The sequence below is a fragment of the Crocodylus porosus genome, unplaced genomic scaffold (assembly GCF_001723895.1).
Source record: "Crocodylus porosus isolate Cpor-Errol unplaced genomic scaffold, CroPor_comp1, whole genome shotgun sequence".
NCBI lineage: Eukaryota > Metazoa > Chordata > Crocodylia > Crocodylidae > Crocodylus > Crocodylus porosus.
Window position 1 is genome coordinate 14857052 of NW_017728924.1, and position 14620 is coordinate 14871671.

Sequence of the window (14620 nt, forward strand, 5' to 3'; positions counted from 1 at the left end):
GGCAGGCTCCCCCTGCCGTGCCGGCCCTGGGGGAGGTCTGAGGGGGACATCCAGCGGGATTGCTTCTGCTTCGGAGGGTGGGCGCAGCCCGCGACTAGGTCATCCCCGCCGAGGCTTTGTCTAGGACCACCGCTCTGGGTGCCCTGTTGCAGGGCTTCACCACCCCCCGAGGGAGAAAGTTTTTCCTCTCCAGTCTAGACTTCCCGTTGCTGCAACTTTGTTGCTCCTTGTTGTGTCACCGGAGAGCAGCTCCATCTTCTCTGGAGCCCTCCTTCGGGGAGCTGAAGGCTGCTATTCAATCCCCTCTTAGCCCTCTCTTGTTCGCCGGCAGGCGGGAGAGTGGGTTCGTGCGTGCGCGGGGATCATCTGGGCTTTCACTAGATTTCTCGTCACTGCGCTGACAATAGTTATACATTGACAGAAGTGTTTTTACTGTCAGTTCTTCGATGTAAAAGGTCGGTCACCGATGCCCAAGAAGTCAGGCGTGGGCCTGTCTATAACAGGATATTTAACTGTCAGGCACTTTTGATATGCGTGGGGCCGTACACAGCCTAAATGAAGTTAATGATTGCAGGAAGTTTTTATTGTACCTAGGAGTGACAATACAGCATGACCATCTGGATGAAACCCTGTGCCCAAAGCAGGGCAACTATATGTTTTGTGGCTCGCTTCTCTCCCGTGTATTAGTGTCCAGCCATCTTGCAGGTACATTGTGGTCCAGGTGTGCTGTTAGTCTTGTGGGCTTGTCACTTGATCTCCCCCTGCTCTGCCTTTCGTGTCCAGTGTGAGAGCTGCCAGGCTTGTGTGTCAGCGAGAGCTGTGCGATGCTGCATCCGGAGGGTGCAGGGACTGCTCCTCTCCATGCAGCATCACGGTTCTGTATTGAAAGGCGTACCATCCCCTTAAAGCAGACCTGGTTGCTTCTGCAGCCTTCTCCTTTCCGCTGGGTTTTGCTATAGTAAATGCAGGAAATGCCATGTTTGAGTTTGCTACATTTCCTGCTCATCTTCCTTTGCTTTCGAGAGGAGGCCAAAAGGGAAGTGGGAGAGATTTCCTGTTCACCTCCCAGGGAATGGGGTGATGAGGCAGTATCCTTCAAACCAGTGGATCTCCTGAGATCTGCAGACCTTGATATTTCTGTTTGGCTGCCCTTTCTGCAGTAGGAGACAACTGGGAATTTTGTCCCAGGCGTAGACTTTCTGGGTTACCTGGGCCGGATGGTTTTTGAATGGGTCACAAATGACTTTTCCATAAAATTTACTAATTTTCTTTTCACTTGAGAATCATAATAACACTCATGAAGTGCAGAACTATAACTAGAAACCTTCCTGAGCCTCTTAATTCGTTATCCTCCAGGGGACTGATGCCCCAATTCAAGAACTTGTCTTCATCCTGAAAAATGTCTGCAGGTAGCACTGCTGTATCCCCAGCACCGCTCATCAGGGAAGCAGAATGCAATGATTGTGAATCTGGTTGTGAATTTATAGGGTGGCCGCTGCCTCAGTCTCCAGACAAAATTGGGGGTGACAAAGATGGTCTCTCCATTGGCAGGGTGCTGAATCAGGTCCCAGGGCACAACTTTTATGCTACTTCTGCACTTCCAAGGTGGCATCTGACATCATTGGTTCTCTTCTGCTCATGGAAATGGAGCAAAGATTATTTTGGCCTTTGCCAACCTGACGATCAAGCAGCTGTGAATTGAGTGTATGGTGTATACTCTAGTGCTGAATGCCACAGCGAGGTCAGTAGGCCATCCCTTACCTGTGATTTGAATACCTGGGTTCTCAACAGCGTGAGGGCAGGCGATTTGTACGTACTTGAGGGTTAAGTTCAAGAAATCACATTTCATAGGTTACTAGACTGAGTGCCTGGAGAGGGTATGATGCGAGATTCCTATGGAAAGGGTGGGTAAGTCCTTTTATCTCTGCCCCCTCCCCAAATGATGTTATATGACCAGGGTGTCTTTAGAGATTATTTTAAATTTTTTAACTTCTTTACATTCAAGGGAGTTACAGGGAAACACTTTGAGGCACTTTTGTCAAGTTCCGTTAGAGTTATGATGGAATATACGGCACTCGTAATAATAGCCGACAGGAATTAAAGTTTTGTTTTGTTTTTTAAATGCAAAATGATTCATAATGCCTGGGCTCTTCAAGTTGGGCTTAACAGTGTGTGCAGACATTGCCATCTGGTAGGGATCTGTCTGGGATAAATAAAATCTATGTTTGTAAATGAAGGCTTGCACTTTTAGATGTATCCTGATTAGCACAAGTTTATAAAGCAATCCCAAGACTCTCAGAATAGACATACAGGGAATTTAACATTGGTTTTCTCTGTTTCCTCACTTCTCCCCCTTTTAAACCAGCTGTCTTCATATGGCATGTGATAACAGGATGGCAGCAATTTGGTGCCATGCTTTCCAAATGATGTCAGTGAAACACGTGATTTTTGCAAATTCGCTTTTTTGTGTTCTTTTTTTGCTGCCAAACATGGCAGGAAATGATGAGTTTGTCGGTGGGGGTAAACTTCACACATAGGGATACACTAGTCCATGTACAGCGCCTCTCACAATTAGATTCTTCTGGTCCACAAACAAGGCTCTTCTGCAGTACACGACAATTAAGTAAACCTCCAGATTTCCTGTCAGGGACGGATTTGTTTTTTTTTCTACATGATGCCAGGTATTTGACAGTGATTCAGAACACCAATATATCAAAAGTATAGCAGTGCTTCCTTATTTCAGATTATTAACTGTAAAGGATAGTCCAAATGAGAAATTACCTCTTCCACACTAATATGAAAATAGCGTTTATCTGAATGAACCCATCTTTGAAAACCTCTTTAGGGGCAAGCCACTCACTCTCATTTCTTCATTCGCTTTTGTTGATGGCTTTTTAAAAGGGCTCTTGATTTTTATCCCACTGAAAGTACAACTGTTTCTAAATGCCAATAAGATTTTGTTTAGAACTTGGCCTGACCTAAAAGCCCAGTGGTTTATCACCTGTAAACATATGGATTTTGGATCCAGAGCTGAATGTTGTATGGCTTAGGCCATGTTTTAAATTATAAAGGGAAATCATGTCCTTGTTCTTGGACTGGTAAATGTTCCCCACCCCTGGATGATGTTCCCTCTTCCCATAATACTTCTAAAATTGAAACAGGATGCTTTCTTCCCTTCTCTCCCTCTGCCCCCCTCCCCACTGTTAAACATGTATCCCTATTTTCACAACTTTTTGGTGCTAGGGGCAGATTTTTTTTGGTTGGGGAAAATCTCCCAGAAGGTTTTCTAAAAGGAAAAAAAAGCCTTAAAGATTTTTTCCCCCTGTCATTGTGGGCAATGTAGTGGGAGTGGAATGTCCTCTGTTGCCAATGTTTGCTGCTAGGTATCCCCCTTCCATGGAGACCAAGTGTTTGCAATAGTGTGAGAACAGCCATTCTCCGTTGACTGGCAATGAGGTTGAAGGCTCCCCCTCTTGTTCCATCCAACTGGAATACAGTGAGGATTTGGCCGTCTTGGTCCTTTGTACAAGTGATCCAAATTGCCTGTAGCTGTCGGTATAAAGCACCAGTCAGCGGAGGAACTGAGATTCAGTCCATTGCATTGAATCCAGTCCACAATAAGCGGGACAATTTTCTGTTTCCAGGAATTTTATTTATTTTTTTGCTTGTTTTGTCTAACTCAGGGTTGTTTACTTGGGTGGACTTGCATTTATCTCTCTTTCCTGTTCTGTACTCCAGAGGGCATCGCTGGGGTTTAACTCCTTCATATTGGAGGTTAACATTTTGCACTGGGCACTAAATTATTATTTTCCTTCCATATTAATTTAATCAGCTGAAAACTATATTTAGATTGTTGTCTTTATGAGAGAACAGGCAATTGAGTTTCCTCTGAATTTAGATTGACCACATGATGCACTCATTTGTAAGCTTTCTTAGTCCAGAGAGGGAGTCCTGAAGCTGTTTTGGATCGCAGACTCCTACACACAAACCTACAGGCCATGTACCATGAGGAAGTCTTTGAGTTTGTTTGGGATTTTTTTTGTTTTTTTGCAAAATAATTTGACTCATTCTTTGCATACCTCTAATTTACTGATTGGCAATTTGTCTATATGAATACAATTAAGTATAGTAGGAGACATGATAAAAAAACAATATTCCTATAATTTGCTTATAAAGTCTGCTCTGTTAAATTGTAGATTAAATTTTAGGAGCTCAGGCAAAAATTTCTCAAACTAACCTAGCAGTAAGTAATAAAACAGTGAGGAACATAAAGTCAATTATCTTTCAAATATATAGTGTAGTTGATCTCTTCCTTGCTGTTAAACCCCCTGAGTGGAATTTTGCAAAGGCAATGTAATTTGTGTTTAAACAACCAGGCATGTTTTCAAAATAACATATCCAGATATTATCATAGAAATGAGTAAATAAATAGCCATTCAGTGTAAAGCACACAGTTGAAAAATCAGTGAATGAAGAGTGGATTTATGGCTTTGCTCTGCTAGAGTTGATGAGTGACATTAAAAAAAAAATAGAAACTAACAATACACCTTTTGCAAGCAGCATGCAATATAGAGTTATCCAAAGTTTGTTTTAAAATATCATATTAATATTGTGATGAGTATTTGCTATGCTGACTAAGTGAATGAGGTACTTGTGCTGGAATCTCGCTCAGTGATTTATGGGGGAAAGTTGATGCTAAACAGCCTACCTAATTTTATTTTGGCTACCCGTGACAAGTGGCTGACAGGTCTCGTTCTTGTGCCTGACAGGTTGTGTCATAGATTTGATGTGGAAAATGCAAGTGCTGTCTCCATGCTTGGAACAGCCAAATCCTCGTGCGTTTTCCTGACACACCACTCTGTCCTCAGCTTGCTTTTCTGCAGAGGATGCTCAGGGATAAGTTCTGCCATTCATACCTTTATCCCCATTACTTTTAAGGTCCCAGGGAGACTTGTTTAATTTATATGACAAATAGCAAGCTTCTATTAAAGAAAACCCCCAGAGCACCAAAGAGTGCCATAGAATCCAAATCATTCAACTACATTTTAAAGCAAAATATGTGAAAATCATATTAATACTTAGTTATTTCCCCTGTAACAATGGAACATGCATATGATATGATTACAATGTAAAACCAAGACCTTGGGATGAGAAGATCCCTTTTGCCTGCATCACCTACAGGAGTTTGTGAGCATGCATGCCTTTGTGTAGCCATACCTCAGGTCACAAGTCTTTGATCATAAGTTTGTACCATGGACTTGTTTAATTGTTTTTGTTGTTATTCAGGGAACAATTCACTATGGCTTTTTTAAATTGAACGTTCATTTTGATGCCTCTTAACCCATCAGTGACAACATCAGTTCCCACTTGTTGCACATTCCTAGTAGAACTAAACACATTTCTTTTATTATATTCTATGCCCAAAACTAACCCTCGTAGCAGGAACCCAGAGCCCAGTATGCATAGCTCTCATGGTAGGAGCACATCTCAGCCTGTCTTTGTGACCACTCAGGGCATTTTTGCAGAGGCCCCCTTTTCCTGCTGCCCATAATGTTCAGAAAATCTCTTTCTGCCTTCTCCTGCCACCAGTTTCCTAGGATCTCTTCCTGCTCTCAGTGTGCAGAATACATCAGGCTCACGTGTTTTGTGTGGTCGGTAATACTGAGAAACATCCCACCTTTCCACAAGACGTTGCTGCTTACTGTTGTGTCTGCTAAAGTACACTCTTTTAATGGGCTACAGCTTCTCAGCATAAAGTTAAAAACCTCTTTCTTGTGTCCTGGTCCCCAAGTAAAAAAAACTTGATAATCCAGGAAAGCAGATAATAAGCTGAATCACCACTCCATTTATATCTGTGGCGGTCTGGGTGATAAGTTTGTGGAAATGAGTTGTATGATGTGGTTGCTTGTGACAGCCAGGGCCTGGACTTGATAACCCAAGGAGATCCTTTCCAGACTTTCATCCTAAGCTTTCCCTTTTCTCATGCTAGCAGATAGGCTCAAATGCCCTGCCACCATGGACCTTTGCAGGCTATTTCAAATTAATGGTGAATCCTCTATGGCAATCCGCCAGGCCTTGTTGCACTATGGAGAAATGAAATCTTAGCCCTGGTGTGAAGGGCAAATAAGTTCACATACACAATCACAGGCTCTATGCAGGTGAAGAACCCCATTCATGCAAAGTTTCTATGCAATGCTGAGCATTATGTCATGGGACAACAACAAAACCTCCACTGCAAAAGCCCTGACAGTGGATCTACCAACACCAAACCAGTTAGCTCCCAACTGGTAACAAGTAGAGTGCTGAACTTCCAGATGGTGAGGGAAGCTTTTCCACAATGACAGGAGCTCTTGGGCTGTTGTTTTGCATCTGCAGCTCTGGTGGCCTTTGATATCCTGATGTTCAGCCATCACTCCTGGTCATCCCAGTGCTGACTAATTTCTCTCCCTTCAAGTCACTACTGCCTGACCAAGCCCAGAAGTGGTGCTTTACTCAGCAGAGGTGCCCAGATAAATGCCTTGCTGAAGGACCTGTTTGATTACATCCTCCTGCTCCTCCTTCTCCATTAGCCATATCTCAGTGGCATCAACTGCCTTACCAAAATCACAAAGCCCAACCCATCTGCTGCCTTGACTTCAAAGGCCTGTGTTTCATCCTGTTTGTACAAATAATTGCCATGAAGGCCATGCTCAGCCTGCAGCCGGACAGGAGCATGGAAATGGCGCTGACAAAATTAACGCGCTAGCAGGAGAGGAATCACAGAAGTACCAGAAATCATGATAGTTTTTAGTAGGCAGCCCGTAACGTACTGGGAGAAAAGTCAGAGATCATAGAGCTGCATGACAGCATGTTGCCCCATGGGATGTCTGCGCAGAATGCCGAGTAGCTAATTTGTACCAAGCACAGAGTTGCGTGGATTCAGTGCTTAACGCTAATACACGACTTTAAAGCAGAACAACAGAGGTGCAGATGCCGTTGTTTCTATTATAATTCAGTTACTGTATCTCTGAGTGAAAAATCAGCTTGAGGTAGCATCTCCATGTAGATAAGGACTAAGTTACTGGTTCAAACTAGAAATCAGATATGAAAGGATTTACAATGATTAAAAACTTGGTCTACTTACACAAGTGCAATGTGTGTGTGCGCGCACCTGTGAATTCCTGGCTCCTTGACCAAAGTCATCTGCCTGACACTTGAACACTAAGCTCATGACACTCATTAGCACAAAAACAGGATGATGCACAGGCATATGGAGTAATGCAGGCAGATAAATTTGCTATAGTGGAAAATCCTACTAGTAAACAAAGTCCTTTGGCTCTTAGCAGGTCCCAGAGCTATACCTGGAGATCTGGAATAGGTTTTTTTTCTTTTCTTTTTTTTTTTTTCTAAGATCAGCCTTACAGATCATCATTTGAACAGAGGATGCACATTGGTATGACAAAATGGGCTTGTTGGTGACCTAGGGCTGTCCCTGTGCTACCATAGTAGAGCAGTCCCACTCATTGAGTTGTACGTAGTCTCTCAGAAAGGTCCATTTACAGTCCATTATGATGATGAATCATTTAGAAGTTGTCAGCATTTACCCATTAGTTGGTCAAAAATGTATTTGCTCAGTTTCTTTCTAAAAATAGCTCTCTCTAAAATTAAGATCCGGATTCCAAAACCTTCCTCCCAATAATGAATCCCGTAATTCTAGGCATGATCAGTTCCAGCAGAATTATTTGTAGAACAGGGAGCTTTTCAGTAGGTACAAGGGCTGCTAAAATCAGGATGTAAGCAAACTTAATGCTGTGACATATTGGGAAAAGCAGGGAATTCTGTGGTCACATTAGGATTTAGTAGTTTTCTTCCCTTTCCTCTGCCAGTTTATGTTAAGTTAGGTCCATTGCAACTTTCAGAGTTAAGTATCAGGAAAAACTACACAAGAATAACAGTCTGCCTGGGGAACATATGCTGATTGTCTCTGTGTTTTAAGCTTTTGGGGTTGATGTTTGTTTTGTTTTTTTTTAAATGTAGAAGCTGATTCTGATGTTTTCTTCTTAAACAATTTAACGTTTTGATCCGATTGGTAGGGCCGAATGATCTGCCGTAAGCATTTTGTTCCCTCTTGATAATGCAGATGAAACTGGTTCATGCGTTTGAAGACTGCAGTTTAACTTCACATGGTTTTCATTATCTGAGGGCCTTGAGGAGAGGTCTGGACTAAATCAGCAAAGGAATGAAGAAACCACACAATGCAGCAAAAATGATGCTGCTGCATGCTTGGGATACTTGTGGGACGGGGCTCCTGACGACAGAAACGGAGCACAGCCTGAGTTCAAGGAGTAGAGTGCTCTGAACGCGCAAGCTAAAATGTTGAATTAAAAGTGCGGTTTGGGTTTGACAATAATTCACAAAGTTCCTCTGAATAACCTAGTGAAGATAGTTACAAAAAAGCCAGTGATGTTCAAGGTGGGTGGATTTGGCTTAGCATGCATCGGGGACCAGATTTACCTGTGACTTAATGTGATGCAAGCCTGGTTCTATATTCAAAAACTTGCACCAGTATAACTAAATCCATGCAGGGTTGATCTAGTTGTACTGTGTCAACACTTTAAAGTGAAATCCAGTCCCTAGACAAAACTCCATTAACTTTGGTGGAACCACAGTGCATGGGCAGAAATGACTGTGTCTGCTGCTTAAACTGTAGGCTCCTCTGCACACTGTAGTAGCCGTGTAACAGATCCCAGCCACACTAGCAGTTTGGAACGTGAACAAAAGACTGTCGCATGCAGTGGAGAAAGCAGGATTACTTTAAATGAGCAGGTCTTGCAGTTTGACCAGGATGTCAGGCGATTTGACCAGGATGACAGGAATAATGCCCTTGACCCTTCCCAGCAGTACTATTGAGTCTGGCTTTCCTACACTTCTAGGGAACGTTTAAATCCTGTAGCAGTTCTCTCCTGAAATACTGCAACTCAGATTCACAAAACATTTCAACTGACATGTAGATTTGTGGACGTTTCCTGCTTCCTTTTTTTTTTTTTCTTAAACTGTAAAATCTAACTTATGTTGGGCTAAAGTTACTTGCCAGTGTCCTTCCAGTAAGGAAATTGGTACTGAAGAATGCAAAGTGAGAACAGGGAAGGTGTTTTCACTTCGTCCTCAGCTGTGTTACTCAGGAGGCTTTTACTCTCTTTGATGCTGTGACTCCTCTTTCCTAGGCTGGTACAAGTTGGGTTTTCTCAACTCTCAGCTAAACCTGCTGAGCCTTTATGGCCTTGTGACCCACTTCCAGTAAGCTGATCACTGATCCGATGAACTGATTCTTGCTGAAACTGGACTCTAGATTTGTCTAGTCAGTCATCTGAATGATTATCAGTCTACCTAGGGTGCTGAAGCCAATTGCGGTAGTGCCTGATGATCTAATGTTAAGAGCATGTATAATACTTGGACTACTCTGGATGGCATTGTTCTTTGTTTTTAGTTGAAAGGAGGAAGTTTTTCTCTTTTGTGCAGTGACTTTGTCCCTCTGGTATGAAAATGAGTAATGCTGACATCACTTCATGCACCTGCTGGGTGCCACACCTGCAAGATCATTTGAGACAGTCAGCAGACGCAGGCAGCTGGGAAAGGGAAGGTTGAATTGGAGCTAGGACAGTGCGTGAACTTAGGCAATACATGTGCGCTGATGGTATGTACCTTTTGGTTTTCAAACCTGACATCCATTTGGGGGAAGTTTTGCTCACTAAAAGAATACCAGATTTCTGGGGATTGTGGGTGCATAGCCCTGAGGTTTTTCACTGGAGTAAACTTTTATTCATAAGGGTAACCCTTACAACAGTGTTTTATCTTTTTGGAAAGGGCTAAAATATAGTTAAGAGTGTTTAGTTATAACCTGCATTATTCATTACATAACTTCATGGTCCTTGTCTTAGGAACTTGACATTTCTAGGCTCTTCAAAGTATGTACATACGCACATGGACTTTATCCTACCTCCCCTTGTCTCATCTATGTGGCAAACTGGGAAGCTTGTCTTTTTACTGGTAGGTGACTTGGAATGCAAGCTGTTAGCTGTGCTGTTACCTCGCTCTTGTTGTATGCCTTCACCCCTTTATCACAGTATCCAAATACTTCTTGAGATATCGCTTAATTTCTGCTGCAGTTCAAGACTGTCACTTTCTCACTGAGCATCTCCGCACTATTCCTCTGCAGCCAGCCAGAGCCAGCAAGACCGTATCTTCAGCAAAGCAGAATATGGTATCGGCCAGAAAAGCCTTTAGGCCACTTGTGAATCCCACCCTTTGAAGAGGCTGAAAGTATTTTGCTTATGAGCTCAAGCCCATAAAGTCTTTGGATTGTAATTTTTATTTGAATGGATGATTTTGTATTGAGCATTACAATTGCATGTGCTTAAGTGAATGTCAGCCCTTCTGAAGAGGTGAACCTGTTCTCATCTCATCTGATGCATTAGTTAATTAGCTTCTTGGCCAAACGGTAATTCAGGGCAAGTATGTACAGGCAGCATTTACAGGGAATCTTACATTCCACTTAATTTCGTAAGCAGAAGAGAGATGCTTTCCTTCACCTGTGAGGCCATTATTGCTCCATGCAACTTAATTTAGTTATAGTATTAAAGTGACTTATCAAGAGTGGTGAGCATTTTACTTGTCTAAGCTTGCTTATTTTTTTAATTCAAGATGATGCGTGTGATGCATGAAACATGGGGCTTTGTTCTGACAGCTGAGCCATGTAACCATTTAAAATTCTTCATTAAATCTCTGGCAATTTGACTGGGTGAGTGACAAGTGTCTTATGGCATAACTATAGGGCATTTAAAGTAGGCGCCTCTGCTTTTACATGTCTACAAAATGACATGCAAACGTGAGTCTTGTCTTCAGTGACCCAATAGGACTCATAGTGATTCTTCCGCTACTAAATACCACGAAGAAAGGCCACAGCATGGAGAAATGTTAATGTTCATAGAACAATGCTTTCATGGGTGCTAGAAACACACGGTGAGAAGCCTGCTAAAAACAGCCAGCATAGATTCAACCCGCAGAATTCACAATTCTGGCTCCTCGCAACAGAATTGTGCTCTGGAATTGAAATGTTCATTTTATAACCCGTGTTTCTGACCTTTGTGGAGAAAGCATGAACCACGTGGAAACCAGCATTGTCTTGCAGAGTTTGGCAGACTGAAAAATAAATGTGAAATGTCCCTTGAAATTTAATGGGTTAAGCCCGGTGCCTGTAGATACCCGTTTAAAAGTGTCAGCACAAACTACTTTATAGCATAAGTTAGGAAATGTTATGCTCCAGCCTCCTCAGATACCAGCTGACAAAACTGCCAGTTCCACCTTGACAGTGTTTTCAGGGTGCTTCAGGTAGTTTTGATGCAAAAATCTTTGACACGATGAGAGAGACCAGAATAAATAGAAGGTAGAATCTAAAATAAACACCACCTGGGCTGCAGTACCGTTTCAGTTATTTGAATGTTTGATTGTCTAAAATATTCAGCTAAATGGATCTGCCATAACATTTCTAGCTGACTCACAAGAACAGAATCCAGAAATCTTGTTGCAGCAGTTGCACAAGGTTTTGTTTGGCAATAATAAAAGTGGATAAGGTGGAGCTAACGAAGTGGGCTTATCACATGGCTAATAGCTAGAGTTTAGAGTGAACACTGGCCAGAGATCTCCCCATAGTGTGACTGGCTTCATCTTCTGTTCCAGATTTTCAGGTATGGTTTGCAAATTGGTCCCAAAGTACTGAGGGAATAGTTGAGCGGTCCTTAATCAAAGCTGGTAATCTTCTGGATTTCAGCGTGACCTTGCTTGTTCCACTGGGCCAGTGCAAGAAGCTTGCATAGTCTTGATGTAAAAGCATGTGTGTCTGTGTGTGAAATGACTGCACAGAACTTTATACCATTTCCTGCCTAATAGGAGGGAGTTAGATGCACACAAATTGAAATGCTCTGTTGAGAAAAATCTTTTAAATTGGGAAGCAAGATCTGTGGACTTTTCCTTCAAAGTGGATTGTATCTTCCTATTAAAACAAACAAAAACTACATGTGGCCAGTAAAGACAAAAAGGAATAGTTGGGTGGAAAGCAGCATCATATTACAGGATAAAAGCCTTTTTACACTCTCATAAAAAAGGTTGCTTAGGGCAGCTTTGTTTAAAAAAAAAAAAAAAAGATTAGATGATGATATTGGTATAAATGGGACTAAGAATCCTTGAACTTAGGTTGTGCAATACTGAAAAAGAGGCTAGAAATGGCCCTTGTTATCTGCTATCTTAATGCCTGGTTTAAAGGATCTCTTGCTGCATATTTGTTGGCAGCTGTTTTCAATATACCCTTCCCAAACTAAGTCACTAGTTAAGAATTTGACATTAGGTGTTTGTTCCTAGCCACCATCTTGCAAGTGCTGTACTGTACTGCACAACACAGCTTTGTTCCACAGTTAGATATTGTTCCTGTGCCTTGAAATTGCTACAGACACTCCAGAGTATTTAACTTACAGATCTAGTAAATTTTTTGTTGGGTGTGAACATAATAGGATGGACACAAAGTATCCATGTCAGGATTTTTTCACGGCATCTGTACATTTATTTTTTGCAGCATTCCAGGAATTGCACTTTTCCCATTCTCCTTGCTTTGTTTTACTTTGTGTATAATTGTCTGCTCTTAAAATACATACAGGCTCTGAATACAAATGTGGTGACACCCACACCATGTATTGATTTATCATAATGTATGATTTTTGATCTTTTTATTATCCTCTCATTTCAAAATTATTTGAAATATTGTATATCTCTGTCATGATTTCCCTCCTAGAAGGGAAAAAATAATACAGGGGTATAAGAAGAGGTTTGGGAGTTATGTCTAGGTTGTCCTATACTTCTGTGGAGCCTATAGCAAGTGTTCCTCATTTTCTCAGGTCTGTAGAATAGAGATAATGCTCTCCTGCTTGCTTCACAGAGACCTCCCGAGTCTTAGTTCATTTATGTATGAAATGCTTTGAGTTCCTGTGACAAAAGTTGTTATATCCATTGGAGACATTATATAGTCTGTATTTACATACATATGCAGTACCACTGAGAGGTCCATCTGCCCCGAGCATCATTTTCAGCACTGCAGCTTTCATTCCTGCTCCCCACACCCCAAAGGGAATAACTGGATCTAAAAATCACGGGGAGGGTGTGCGGGGTGCAGGAAGGGAGATGATTCTTCATGTTTTACTCAGACACACAAATGAGGCATTTGATCTCAAGACAAAAATCATGATCAAGCCGCAGCAGTTGGCATTGTTGAGCAGTGGGATTGCCTCACCTTAAAGGGACCAAAACTATTGGGTTTGGGAAGAATGGGGAATGCATGAAGGTTTGACAAGCACGGTTGACCAAGCTTGGTAGTTTTGGGCATCCTAACTGGTGGCTAAAGTTAATTTAGGTTTTTTTTCTCCTTAGAATTTTGTTGGGAGTGGAGAGAGCATCAAGTGATCCAAATTACTGAAGGGACAGAGGCCGTTTCTGAGTGGTGACTTTGGACCTGCAGAAGAAGGCCAAGGGTCCTCCTATGTACTGGAAGTGCTCCTTCTGACTGAGGGACTCTCAGTAAAAGGAAATAGGTATGTAGCCACTTCACACTTGATTAAAAACGGGTAGCATTACAGTGCGTGTGTCAGTGCCACAGTGTTGAGGTCATGAGGAAGCTTTATGGAATAAGAAATATTTAAATGTGCTCTGTGTTATATTTTGGAGAAGAACATTTTCTCTTGACAGCATAAGCACAGGCGGTAGTTCGCAACCGATATATCTACTCTAAAAACTGTCATGAGAGAGACGTGGAAGCAAGGTGGTTTTGTAGCTAAGGCACAAAAAGAAGATTTCATGCAATTCAGAAGACCTGGATTTTAATCCCTGGACCAGGACAAGTCGCTTTTACTCAGACTTTTGAAAGAGACCATAGATTTTTGGAGCATCAGTTCTTATGCATCCAAATGAGAGCTCTATTGGACCTTATTTTCAGAAGTGCTGAAAACCCATAACTCCTAATGCCGTGGGAGTCTGAATCTGTAAGGTTATTGATCACTGAGCCCTTCTGATCTGTGCACATGCTTGACATTTGTTTTTATAGATTTTTTTTTTTTAAATTACATTTGTATCTTTTTGGGCTTTCGAATCTAAACTCAGCCTAAGAATTTAATTTTTGTGTGCCTCAGTCTGACAGTTCCTTCTCTCTTGCAGTTGCTTGCGGGGAAGCTGGTGTTATTTAGACATCACAGTTTAAACAGAATTCATGGAGTTCTCCCTTACCCTTGTCTACATGGCAGTATTGTGAACCATTAGTTCTCAGTTGGGGGTAATGCGTGTAGTGTAGATGTGGCTCAGTCATTTTACAGGTCTTTGAGCCGGCAAGAAATTGGCTGTCTAGCACATAGCTCTACAGCTTGTAGTTAATAAGTTTTGAAATTACATCACTTCCACAGGCTTTGCTACCTTAGCAGGCAGGTCCTTTCCACATCTAACAGCTGTAATGACCCTTATTATTATGAAAACCTTTTCTAATCTAACCTGCATTTTTCTAGAATTTCAAGCCATTGCTCCTAAATGGCCCTTGCTTGATCCACTCAAG

General features: G+C 41.9%; 1 protein-coding gene across 1 annotated transcript in view; it reads left to right on the forward strand.

Annotated features, from left to right (window-relative positions):
- The window catches only part of AMOT (angiomotin), a 77870-nt gene that overhangs the window by 20260 nt on the left and 42990 nt on the right, over positions 1 to 14620 (forward strand). The window contains exon 2 of the mRNA XM_019540386.1: positions 13453 to 13613. The gene's annotated coding sequence lies outside the window, so the exon portion shown is untranslated. The remainder of the gene's footprint in view (positions 1 to 13452; positions 13614 to 14620) is intronic.